Below are 12,724 nucleotides of genomic sequence, written 5' to 3'. Positions count from 1 at the left end.
ATTTTATTTCATATTTAAAAGGAATAGCAAGTTGCACATAATAGATTTGCAGTTTCATGTGTAATCTTTTTTTTATTATACTATGCTATAGAAATGCTTGTTTTATTCCATAAATTAAAAATAAATAAAAATTAAAAGAAGAAAAAGCATTTATTAAGCACTTAATATATGCAAAAAGAAAAAAAAACATTTTATTAAGCACTTACTATGTGCAAAAAGCAAAAGCATTTATTAAGCACTTACTATCTACAAAAGCACTGGGGATGTAGATAGAAAAGGAAGACAGTCTTTGCTCTCAAAGTACTTACATTCCATTGGGGGAGCCCACATACTTAATAGGTTTTCAGGTACGCATTAGATGAAAAGATCCCATCATGGTCCTTAGAGCAGAGCAGCAAAGTTGATGGTAATACATCTCCCTTTCCCCTAATAAAAATAATTTTAGTTCTTTTTTTTGCTTTATTTTTTGGAAGGGGAAAGGTAAGGCAATTGGGGTTAAGTGACTTGCCCAAGGTCACATGGCTAGTTTCTGTGTTCAGTGTCTGAGGCCAGATTTGAACTCAGGTCCTCCTGACTCCAGGGCCAGTGCTCTATTCACTGCGCCACCTAGCCACCCTTTAGTTCTAATGCTGAACCATTTAACAGCACCAAGGATTTTGGTAAGAACTTTCTTTTCCGAATCTTCAGTAACTGTGGTTGTAGCATCCTTGGAAGCTGTTTTTAGGCTGTGACCCCATGATGATGACTTCAAGCAGTGATGGCATCAAGAGCTTGGCTAGAGACAGGGCCAGTAATCTGGGGGTGAGAGAGTACTGCCCCTCCAAGGGCTCTGGGCCTTAACTAGCTGCAAGAGGCAATTGCAGCTGCCTGGTAGCAATTAGTTAGCGCTTGATCTTGGTGGTGGTGAGGAAGGTAAATTTCTTCTCCCCAGGGTCTGCTCCCCTCAGCGATGGCTGCAGGGAGGATATTACAAGTGAGAGCTGATGAGTACCTGAACTAGCTTGGTAACTGCATGCATAGAGGGAAGGGGAAAGATATAGGAAATATTATGGAGATAAAAAAGACAAAATTTGACAAGTTTTTGGAGATGTAGAATAAACGAGAGGGAGGCATCAAAGTCAAGCTTTAAACCTTGGTTTTCCAATTAAAAATCTAGTCCATGGGCCATTTCAGGTTCCCGATACTCTATAATTGGTCATGCACAGATTCTTCTGAAAGGTTGGACTTGTCTGCAATTATATTGAGATTTCTCCAAACAAGAAGGCAGAAAAAATGTATGAGACTCAGAGATGAAATGTCAGAAGCAGGAGAATTTTTTTTTTTAAGGCAACCCAGGTCAAGTGACTTGCCCAGGGTCAAACAGCTAGAAAATGTCTAGGATTTGAATTCAGGTCCTCCTGACTCCAGGACCCATGCTCTATCTACTGCACCATCTAGCTGTCCAAGGCAGGAAGATTTAAATCCCTATCTCCTGAGTCCAATGGCATCACATCAGGCTGCTTCTTGTATGACACTCCCACCTGCAAAATCGAGGCAAGTAAAGAGAATGAGTGAATGAATTCAGAATCATTTATTAAGTGCTTATTGTATGCCAAGGAAATAGAAAAAATCAAGAGAGTTCCTACACTCAAGAAAGTCAAATTATAATTAGGGGAGACAATGTATATTAGAAAGTTTGGTTGTAGGGGAAATGGGAAGGGCCAGAAATTCCAAGGGTTCAGAGGTGGGGAATCTGCAGCCTTGAAGTTACATGTGGCCCTCTAGGTACTCAAGTACAGTCCTTTGATGGAATCCTTTTGGATTCAAAGGGCTGCACTTGAGAACCTAGAGGTCCACATGTGGCCTTGAGACTGTAGGTTCCCCACTCCTGATTTAGCTAAAGAGTGGAGAAAACAAAGCCCAGTGGTTCTTACAGTATATCAGTAGGTCATAGGGCAATGCCTGGAGATCTGAAGGGTATAGGAGCAGAGCAGATGGCAAGGTCCTGGGAACTTTAGTATAGAGTAGCAGGGCAGACGGCAAGACCTGGTAAGATGTAGGAAGGATTGCAAGTGGGTGACTCCTAGCTTATCCCAGCTCATCCTAGCAATGTGAACTGCCATATTGCTCCTCACCCAAACCACTCAAGGTGGGTGCTGGGTGGCCTAGGATTGGGGTGGTGTTTAAGGAAGTCAAGAAAACTGGAACCCACATCATTCAAAAAGTTTGATTGAAGTAACTGGCTAGCGAAAAGGAAACTTTGGTAGGGAATGTGATAGTTGCCTTCTGGTATTTGAAAGACTGTCACATGGAAGAGGGCTGTGCCTAGTTTGCAAGGGGGTAAAGAAGTGGCCTCAAGGCAGATTTTGGCTGGGTGTAGGGAAAATAATTAGAGCTATTTAAAAGTAGAATAAATGTGCTGACTGAGAAAGCTATAGATTTCTTCTTACTAGAGGTTTTCAGTCAAAGGCTGGATGGCCACTTGTTAGGTATGTGGCAGAGAAGATTACTATTCAGGTCCAAGTTGAACTCATTGACTTTGGTGGTTCCTTCCAACTCTGGGCTTTTTTTTTTTTGAGCCTGTGATTCCAGGGCTCTTAACTCCAAAGTCAACACTGGGTGTGTGCTTGCTGCCCCTATGTAGTTCCCTTGAGGGATGAGGAGGCGGGAATTCATATCATGGTTTATTGCATTGTATGAGAGTTGAATGATTTTATTTTGCTGCTCTCCTCCCTCCCCTTGCCCAAGGACTCAGCTGCCTTCTCCTCTTCCTCCTAAGGTTCCAGGGGTTTTCCATAGTACAGCCCCTTAGGGCAGGAGAATGACTCTAATATGTCATTCCCTAGAGAGGCTCTGCCTTTTCAATTTCCAAATCCTGTGTAATCCTCTACCTGGGGAAAGGGAAGGACTGTGGAATTTGGATCTTCCAGGAGCTGGGGCAGAGGTCCTTAAAGGTACCTGCTGTTAAGTTTAAGAACTAAGATCACAGACTTCAAGCTAGAATTACAGCTAGAATGAATGAATGAGCATTTATTAATGTACTATGTACAAAGCATGGTGTTAAGCTTAGGGGGAAGAGCAGGACCGTTCCTTCTCTTAAGGAATTCACATTCTACTGAGGGAGATAGGTTTTTGATACAAGTCAGAGGGAAAGACCCCATGATTCTTAAAGTATAGGAACAAAGCAGATGGGAGAAAAAGTTGGAAGGGACTACCAAATCCAGCTCCTTCATTTTACAGATGAGGAAACTGAGACCTAGAGAGGTGGCATCACTTGGCCCAGGTCACACAGGTAAAAAGCATCAGAGAAAAGATCTGAATCCAGGTTTTTTTCACTCTAGAACCAGTATGTATCAACTAGGAGGCAGCATGGTGTGTTCAAAAAAACCATTGGCTGGAGTCAGTCATTGAGTCTGGCTTCAAACCCTGTCTCTCACAACTCTGTGTGACCTTGGGATAGTTATTTACTCTCTTTAGGCCTCATTTCTTCATCTGTAAAATGACGAGTTGGCCTCCTTTCCAGCTCCAGATCTATGACCCAAAGAACTATGAGTTAGATTCCAAATGATGAGATGCTAGAGAATCACAGATCCCAGAGAGTCCCCTTAAAAGTCAGGGAGTATGGGCAGCTAGGTGGTGCAGTGAATAGAGCACCGGCCCTGGAGTCAGGAGGACCTGAGTTCAAATCTGGCTTCAGACACAACACAAAAACTAGACTGTGACCTTGGGCAAGTCACTTGACCCCAATTGCCCTCTAAAAAAAAAAGCAAAAAAAAAAGTCAGGGAGTGCAACTGTGTGGACTAATTATTGGAGCAGCAGGAATCTCCCAGAGGGGATCGTGTTCTCTTCTCTTGTCAGTGGTTATGTCTTTTTTCCCATATAGATTGTAAACCCCTTGACAGCAGAGATGGGATTGTATCTCTCCGTATCTTTACTGGCTGAGTATAGTAGGTGATGGACAAATGTTTTCTGATCGTTGCCCATTGGAAGATAGCGGAGTAACATATGGCAAGATAGTAATTTTGAGGTATAGGCTACAAGTGTTCAGGGAAGGCAGAAGAGAACAGATCAGTCAGGGAGGGCTTCATGACCCCACAGAATACAGACAGGTAGAGGAGAAAAGAGGGCACTCCAAGGGAGGGGGACATAGAGAAGGCATAAATGTGGGAGCCTGTTTGGTTCATTTTTAGAAGGTTGAGGATTCTGGGCCTATTTAGTGGACATTGAGATGAGTATGAAGAGGTAAGTAATTTAAAGGTAAAAAAGGAGACAAATTGTAATAAAAGAACTCAGAGTATCATGAGAAAAGGGTAAGGTTGGAAAGGCTTCATAGAGGAGATGTCATGGAAGTTAGCCGGGCATTCACTAGACACTGCGTTTGAGGCAGGCAGGTAGAATGATAGATAGATAGAGAGAGAGCTCAGAAGGTCTGAGTTCCAATCTGACCTCAGACTCTTATGAGCTGTGTGACCCTGGGCAAGTCACTTAGCTTCTGTTTGCCTTAGTTCCTTCATTTATAAAATAGGGATTTAAACAACTGAATGAGATAACATAGGTAAAGAACTTTGTAAGCCATAAAGTACTTTATAAATACTAGCCATTAGTATTTTCCCTGGAACCAATGATTCTAAGGGACAGTGGAGACATAATGAATTTATGGCATCACCAGGTGGAAATGTTTTATATTTGAAGAGCAAAAGCAGGGGGTTTGAAAGACTAGACAGGACTGGTCAGAGGGGGAAATCCTTGGTCTCATCGGCATCTCCTGTGCCCTATAAAGGTAGCTCCTTGCATAACTGTCTGCTTCTGTCTGGAAACTGGCTCTTCACACCCCCTTACCCTACCAATCCTTCCCCTTGGTTTCTTCCCCTGCTTTGAAATATACAAGTGTATTCTGCCCTAGACACTTATCTGATTTTCCATCAAATATGAAGAAGGCCCCTTTTCGTACAACCAACGTCTCTCCTGACATTCTGAGGTTTCTCTTGTCTTCTATTTGCTACCCCACCCGTAATCTCTCAGATTTCCTGTCTGTAAAATCACATCACCTCCCCTGCAGAAGCTGGTAGGGCCTGGGCCTAGGCCTGGGCCTGGCCTTGGGCCCCAGCTCAGAGCACAAGAAGCCTTTCATGTCTCCTTCAGAGCCTGTGGGGTTCAGCTGGGAGTCTCCCTGCTAGACAAACATCACAGGAAGTTGGCTCTCTCCTCCCTGCCCACCACTGGCATCCTCAGTTTCTGTCTCTTAATGTCAAGCATTACAAAAAAACCCAAAACAAAACACAACAAATGTGTGCCCCAAGAAATGGAGATTCCATGGAGTGGTTAGCCATAACCCCCCCCCCCAAAGTAACCCTTTCCTTTCTAGTTTAAGCTCTAGAAAGAGGCTTCTAATGACCCCGAGAAAGCTGAGACCCCATGTCAGCTTGATGGTAGCATGTTCTGTGTCACCCTTGAGCCCAGGGGGTGACACAGAACATGACCCTAAACTAAACCTCTTGCATTAGCAAGAGACCTGGAATGGAGGTATGCCAGAATCCAAAGGCAAGCAGAGTCACGGTGTCCCTTTGTTCAAACTGTGCAGATTCATAGTCTTTAAAACTAGAGGGGTAGAGAATGGAGACAGCACTAAAAGGGGAAACTGAGGCCCAAGGAAGAAAAATGAATTATCCAAAGTCATATAGCTTGTCATCAGTGGCAGAACCAAGGCTACAGCTTAGGCCTGTAGAATCCTAGGCCTGAGTTCAGCACATCATTTTTTTTTTTGGACTGAACCTGTTATTTCATTAATTAATTTAATCAATTTATTGCAGGTAACTAACTGCTCATGAGAAAGCTGCCTGTACCAATGCAGAAAAGCTTCTGCTCTGACATTTATTTTCTTATATAAGGATCTTCTTCCTTAGGGTCATACAGCTAGTATGCCTCAGAGGTGAGCCTTGAATTCCAGTCATCCTGACTCCATGGTCAGCTTTTTGTCTTCTATGGTCAGCTGCCTCTCAGTAAACTTTCCTGTGTCTCAAATCAACAGAATTTGTTTTATGAAATTGGTATAGTGGGTAAGATCATTGGAGCTGGGAGTCAGAAAGCCTCAGATGTTTACTAGCTCTGTGACCTTGAGCAAGTCACTTGACCTCTGTTTGTCTCAGTTTCCTCATTTATAAAATGGGAATAATAATAATAATAATGGTACCTATTTCACAAGGTTATGAAGATCAATATATGTGTATAATGTTTTACAATAATAAAAATACATAATTTATATTAATCAATATCTATATATTTATAATATAATATATTATATAGATACAAATAAAATCTATATTAATAAATGTTTACATATTGATTGTATTATATTTATATAAAATAAAATTCATATTAATCAATAATAAATTATAAATACTAACTATTATTACTAATGTTTTAGCTTCCTTTTAAATTTTTCCTACTTTCTACTGATTACTTTCTGCCCTGAAGCTCCCAGAGCTTTTTTTTAGGCTTTCATAGTCTCTATTATTATAGGAGAAGGCAATCTGACCAATTAATTTCCAGTAATCATAAGAACTTAATATGTTACCCCTTTCTCAGAGGGGCAATGTGTCTTATTGAATTAGAATGCTATGCTTTCAAGTTAGAAAGAACTGGAATATTTCAGCCTTACTGTATTATGTGTTTCATGGATTTATATCTGGATTTCTCAATGAATCTAATAAGCTCTTCGAGGGTAGTGAAGAAAAAATCTCTGGCACTTATTATTATTATTATTTTGCTTTTTGGAGGGGCAATTGGGGTTAAGTGACTTGCCCAAGGTCACATGGCTAGTAAGTGCTAAGTGTCTGAGGCCAGATTTGAACTCAGGTCCTCCTGACTCCAGGACTGGTGCTCTGTTCACTGTGCCACCTAGCCACCCCAATCCTGGCATTTATAGGAGAAAAAGGAATACATTTAATGTAACACTAGAGTAAAGATAGATCATGGGCAAATGACTTAACCTCCCTGAGCCTCAGTCTCATCATCTGTAAAGTGGGGACAATAGTAATACATGTAATACACAATGTACCCAGATTATTGCCAAGCAAATATTTGATAATGTGTGTGAAGTGCTTTGCAAATGTTCAAATGCCATGTAAATGCCAATTATTATTAATTTAGACAAGGGGCACAGGGACAGGTCAATGCCCAGCCCAAAAGAGTTAGGGGCTAATAGTGGGATGTCAGGTCTGTATTTGGGAGGGGATAGTGAGATTTCCCAGAAAGCTCAAATAAAAGCCCATTGACAGATCTGCCCCCAGCCAAACTAACTATGTGGCCACTCTCCCTATTATAGCCCTCTGAAATGTGCAAAGTGCTTTTTTCACAATGATCCTGTGAGCATGATAGTCCCCCCATTTTACATATCAGAAAATAAGCTCAGAGAAATTAAATGACTTGACCAAGTTTACTAAGGCATCCTTGTCATTGAGTTGTTTCAGACACTTGTGACCCCATTTTGGGATTTTCTTGGCAGAGATACTGGAGTGGCTTGCCATTTCCTTTTCTGACTCATTTTACAGATGAGAAAACTGATGAAAACAGGGTTCCATGACTTGCCTTGGGTCACACAGCTAGTAAGCTGTCTAAGGCTGAATTTGAACTTAAGAAGATGAGTCTTCCTGATTCCAAGCCCAGAACTGTATTCACTATGGCGCCACCTAGCGGTCCCGAAGTTATTTATCCAAATCTGGGCCTTTGTTGGCTCCTCTGTAAACTGGAGGGAAGAGGGGGACTGTATGAAGCCCAAAGTCCTTTCAGCTCTAATTTCAAGATCGGATAATCCTACTTCTCAGTGATGGCTAGCTCAGAATAACTCCCTACAGAAGGGTTATAAGGCAAAAGAAAGAGGGGTGCCAATCAATCACATGACAAGCATTTAGGTAACATGTAAAATGCTTACATGAATGTTACCTTTTGTTATTCTTACTGTTATTTATTGAGTTTCTACTAAGTGCTGGGCACTGCTTTGGAAGGGATATGAAAACAAAAGCAATAAAGTCCCTGCCCTCCTAATGTGGAAATCTATTTTATGTGACTTCTTATGTATAATGAGTGTGTATTTCTTGCCTTCTCAATGGATAGAAGGAGAAAGAAAACTTGGAACAGAAAATAAAAATAAATTAAAAAAAATTCTTTCCCTCAAGGAGCTTAAATTTTACTCGTTTGAGAAAGGAGGCAAATCACTAGGTAGAAATGTAAGATGGAAGCCTGCATTGGGAGCTATTAAAGTGGAGGGACATTGCTTTGAGAAGCTGTTAGGTGACTGTTGAGGACTAGTCCCTTGGAAGGCAAGGTGGGAGAGTAGACAAGGTACCTGGGTGAATGTGTGGCCCATATGGCTAAGGGATCATGGGATCATAGCTTTAGAGTTGGAAGAAGCCTTAGAGATCATCTAGTCCAACACCTTCATTTGACAGATGAGGCATTTAGATTCAGAGAAGTGACCTGCCCAGTTACACGGGTAGCAGAGTTAAGACATGAATCTAGGTCCTTTTACTCCAAATCCAGCATTCTGTATTCTACACCAAGAGACAAAAGGTAAGTAGATGGAAGTGATGACTGGTTTGTGATTGGGGGACTCTTCAAAGGTAGGTGACATTTGCTCCTAAATTCTCAATATCATACACAGAAAAGTACTTTATCAGGCTGTGCTCCAGCTCCTAGGATGAGAGTATGAGGATGGGGAGGGAGGTTTGAGGAAAGGATGGTGGGAAAGAGAAAAACTACAAAAAGCAGACAGAAGAACTTTTTAAAAGCACAGTCTTCTAGTCCCCTTCCCTGTGGGGAAATTGGCTTTAACATGGCTCAGTAGCTTCTGAGAACATCATTGTGTAACATTTAGGTCAGAAGTTCTCATATTCTTCTCTGGCACCCCACTTGAACAATTCAGGAACTTCACTGTCTGACGGCATCCTCTGTACTGTCACCAATTCCCCTTTAAAGCACATAATTCACAAGGCTCCAGGAAGGAAAGATGTTTTATTTAAAAGTTAAAGAATACAAATAGGGCTCCCAACAGAACTTGTATAAAATAATAGGTTAAGTGTAAAACACTAACCCATGAGCATCCCTCCTCCAGAGGCCTATATGTTCTTAATCACTTTCAGTTATATCTTGAGAAAGATTCCTAGCAGGCAAGGCTTCTGGTGCATGACTTCTATGGAGGGTCTCCACACCTTTACTAAAGGTATTGGTAGCTAACATTTTATGTTGCAATTCCTCCATCAATGCAAGTAATACTAATCTGTAGTTGTAGTATCTGGTGCCAATGCCATTTTCCATAGTTTTCAGCCAACATTATTCAGCATTATTCTTCTTATCACTAGGCAATCCTTGGTGAGGCCAGAGGTTTGCAAGAACTGTGTAGTATAAGAGGAAAAAGTCAGAACTGGGTGCCTTGGTTGGCATTGCATTTGAATTGAATTCAAGGAATCCAACTGCTTCCTGTCAAGATAAGAAAACTTTAGGGCATTGCTTGCGGTTACAGGGTAGGTGTCTAAGGGGAAGCATCATCTGACAAGTTTCATTACTGAGACACCACTGGTTGAGATGGGCAGAAGAAAGTAATAGACATTATAGTAATACTATCTGCTATTAATATAATGCTCTAACATTTGCAGAATGCTTTACATATCATCTCATTTCTTCACAACAATCTGTGTGAGAGCTATAAAGAGCTGCAAGAAGGGGTAGCGGAAGAAGTTAGATGTGATCTAAACCTTGAGGGATAAATAAAGTTTGAATATGAAGAATGGCATTCCAGGTGGGGGAACCACAAGAGGAAAGTCATGGAGGGGAGAAAGCACGAAACAGCAATTCACATTTACATAAAGCTTGTAGGCTTCCGAAACTGCGAGGTAGGTAATACAAGTATTATTATTTTCCCTCACCTCCAATTTACTAAGAGAGGTAAAAAGCAACTTACCCATGATCACTCAGTTAATAGTCAACTTGTTTAAATGAATATACCATTTTGACTGGAGCAGAGGGTTCATGTTCATTACACCAAAGTCCCAGTTATAGTGAGATGCTAGTGAGGAAGAATTAAGCAGCAAACATGGCTTAGAAATCTGTTATGGAAAATAATTCTGAGTAAATGGACCCTTTGATGCCCCTCAAATCACACCATGTGCTTAATTGCCTAGTCTACTCATGCTTCAAATGGGTCTTTCCTCTGTCCTTGGATGCATGGTTCAAATACCCTAAGCAAGACAAAAATGCAGAGAGACTCCCCGTCACACCAGCAAGAAGGGAGGCATCTGAAGATCAGGGCATGTTGAACTTGGAGTCAGAAGAACTGTTTATGAAGCCTACTTACCATTTCCTAGCTACCTGACCTTGGGGAAGAGACTCTACCCTTCTGATCCTCAGTTTCCTTTGTCTGTGAAATGGAGGTAACCATACCTGCCCTGCCTTGCCTACCTCCTAGAATTTTTGTGAGAGGATCAAATGATGAAATTAATGTTTGTGAAAGCACTCTGTAGGAATGAAGGAAAGAAACACACATTTGTTAATCACTTACTGTTTGCCAGGCACTGTACTAAGTGTCAGGGATACAAATAGGGGCAGAAAGAAAGCTCCTACCCTCAGGGAACTTATGGTTTAATGGGGAAAGATCATGCACAAAGGTGAACTGGAAAGGGGGAGCAATATCAATGTAAGCTAGTAGTTGGAGTAGGAGGAGCAGGATCAGCATTTGCTTGATCTGGGGCCTTTGTGATGGATCTAGACCCAGAGGCTAATTCCCAAGAAGAGGCAGCACAGACTCCTTGATCCTGAAGAGAACTTAGAAGTCATCTAACCCAACCCTCTCATTTTACAGATAAGGAAACTGAGGCCCAGAAAGGTCAAATCAGTCACCCAAGGCTACACAAATATAATGGCAACCCTGAATCTAAACCACTGGTCTCACGATGTCCGTTCTGGAACTCTTTTCACTGCACTGAATTTTGGGAAAGGATGATAGAGGAGGGCCATGGCACATGATTCCAGACAGCTCCTGGGATGGACGTTAAAATGAGAAGAAGGGACTTTTGAAGTATACTTCAGGCTCATTTTGCCAGAAAGCTCTCTGTCTAACCTCAATGTTTTCCCCCTTGCAACCTGTAACAGAAAGAAGTTGGAAGGTGTGAACCACAGACACAAAAGGCTGTTTTCAGAATGTGCAGAGACCCAGAAGTTGACATCCAGCTAGAGACTTTATTAGCAAACTTGGCAGTCCCTGCCCGGATCATAGCAACTAGAGACTAATATTTGCACTGCTCTCATTTCCAAAGGCCCATCCAAGTTCAAGCAGAGATGGACCACAACCCCCAGCCCTAGCGTCACCTGGGGATTGCTCTCCCTTTTTTAGAGGGCCCAATTTGCTCCTACTGCCAATGCAGAGGCACACACCCTTGGCAAAATGGTGAGTCGGCTGTTGGTCTGAGGGCCCCTCGTCTCTCATTAATGTCCTCTCCCAGTCAGCTGCCCAGAGATGCTTGTGTTCTTTCCCTAATAAGACCTCCTCTTAGAAAATGGTCTGAAATTCATTCACATTGGGCTACATGTGAATGAAAATAGATTAAAATTTTGATCTAGGAATCACTTGTAATCCATGATCCAGAATCCTAAGATTTATACAGGGTATTTAAAAAAGAATTGAACACTTTTAAAAATTTATTACTCATTAATTAGGTTATATACACGAACATGTGTCAACCTTCATATTTTTTGACTTGCAAGATTATGGAAATAGTTGTGGTAGTTCATTTATATAATAGGTTCATAAAAACCTAATTTTGAATAATATATTTTAAAACTATCCAATATATTGAATAATTGCATAATTGTATAAATGTACAATATATTGTAAATATTCAAATATATTTGTAAATATCTGTAAAAATTCAAATGTTTTTAATCACCCTGAATAGACTGGGTTCACTGTCTTTATCTGATTTTGCTTCCTACTCAGAGTTTCCTCTGGGAACCTCAAACTCTGTAAAATGGGGATAAACAAGACCTATCCTGCCTCGCCCACCTTTCATTCATTTATTCAATAAACATTTATTAAGAGCTACTATGTGCCAGCCACTGTGCTAAGTGTTGGGGATACAAAAAAAGCGAAAAGACATTCCCTGACATCAGGGAGTTTAAGTGGGGGAGAAAACAGGCAAATAAATATATAATACACACGCACACACACACACAAGCTATATACAGGATAAATAGGACATAGTTTAAAAAAGGGAAGGCACTGGTATTATGAAAGGTCAGAGAAGGCAGAGGATCATGCAACCTGGGAAATCTCCCTGTCCTCTATCCAGGAGGCAGGGCATGTGGCTCCATCCTCTCCAGACAGCTAGTTGATTGACAGGCTTTCCCCCTGCCTCTCACAGTCACCTTTCAGACTGAATGTGTGAGAGTGCACCCAGCGCATTGTCTCTCTGCCCTTTGCCTTTCCAAAGGTTCCATAGTGGCTCCCAGTTGGGAGGCTGGGTAGATATGCAAGGTCTGCTTTTAACTCAACTACAATTCTCGTGGATCTCTGTGATCAGTTCCCTCATTTTTCCTGAAAAACAAACAAACATACAAACTTCATCATGGAAAATTCCTTGACTTTGCCTTACCCAAATTTCCCTCCCCCCCCTTTTTTTGGAGGGGGGAAGGCAAGGCAATTGGGGTTAAGTGACTTGCCCAAGATCACATAGCTAGTAAGTGTGTCAAATGTCT

At 41.5% G+C, this 12,724-nt stretch overlaps 1 long non-coding RNA gene across 1 annotated transcript in view; it reads left to right on the top strand.

The window, feature by feature from the left end:
- Positions 1 to 12,072, top strand: part of LOC138168529 (uncharacterized) — a 69,731-nt gene extending 57,659 nt beyond the window's left edge. The window contains exon 2 of the long non-coding RNA XR_011170122.1: positions 10,833 to 12,072. This is a non-coding gene — a long non-coding RNA (uncharacterized lncRNA). The remainder of the gene's footprint in view (positions 1 to 10,832) is intronic.
- The last annotated feature ends 652 nt before the right edge of the window (positions 12,073 to 12,724 follow it).

The sequence above is a fragment of the Petaurus breviceps genome, unplaced genomic scaffold (assembly GCF_028583685.1).
Source record: "Petaurus breviceps papuanus isolate PSGF00001 unplaced genomic scaffold, PetGlider_PUasm1.0 37, whole genome shotgun sequence".
Lineage (NCBI taxonomy): Eukaryota > Metazoa > Chordata > Mammalia > Diprotodontia > Petauridae > Petaurus > Petaurus breviceps.
The sequence above is the reverse complement of the archived record's forward strand: the minus strand, read 5'-3'. Positions and strand labels throughout refer to the sequence as shown.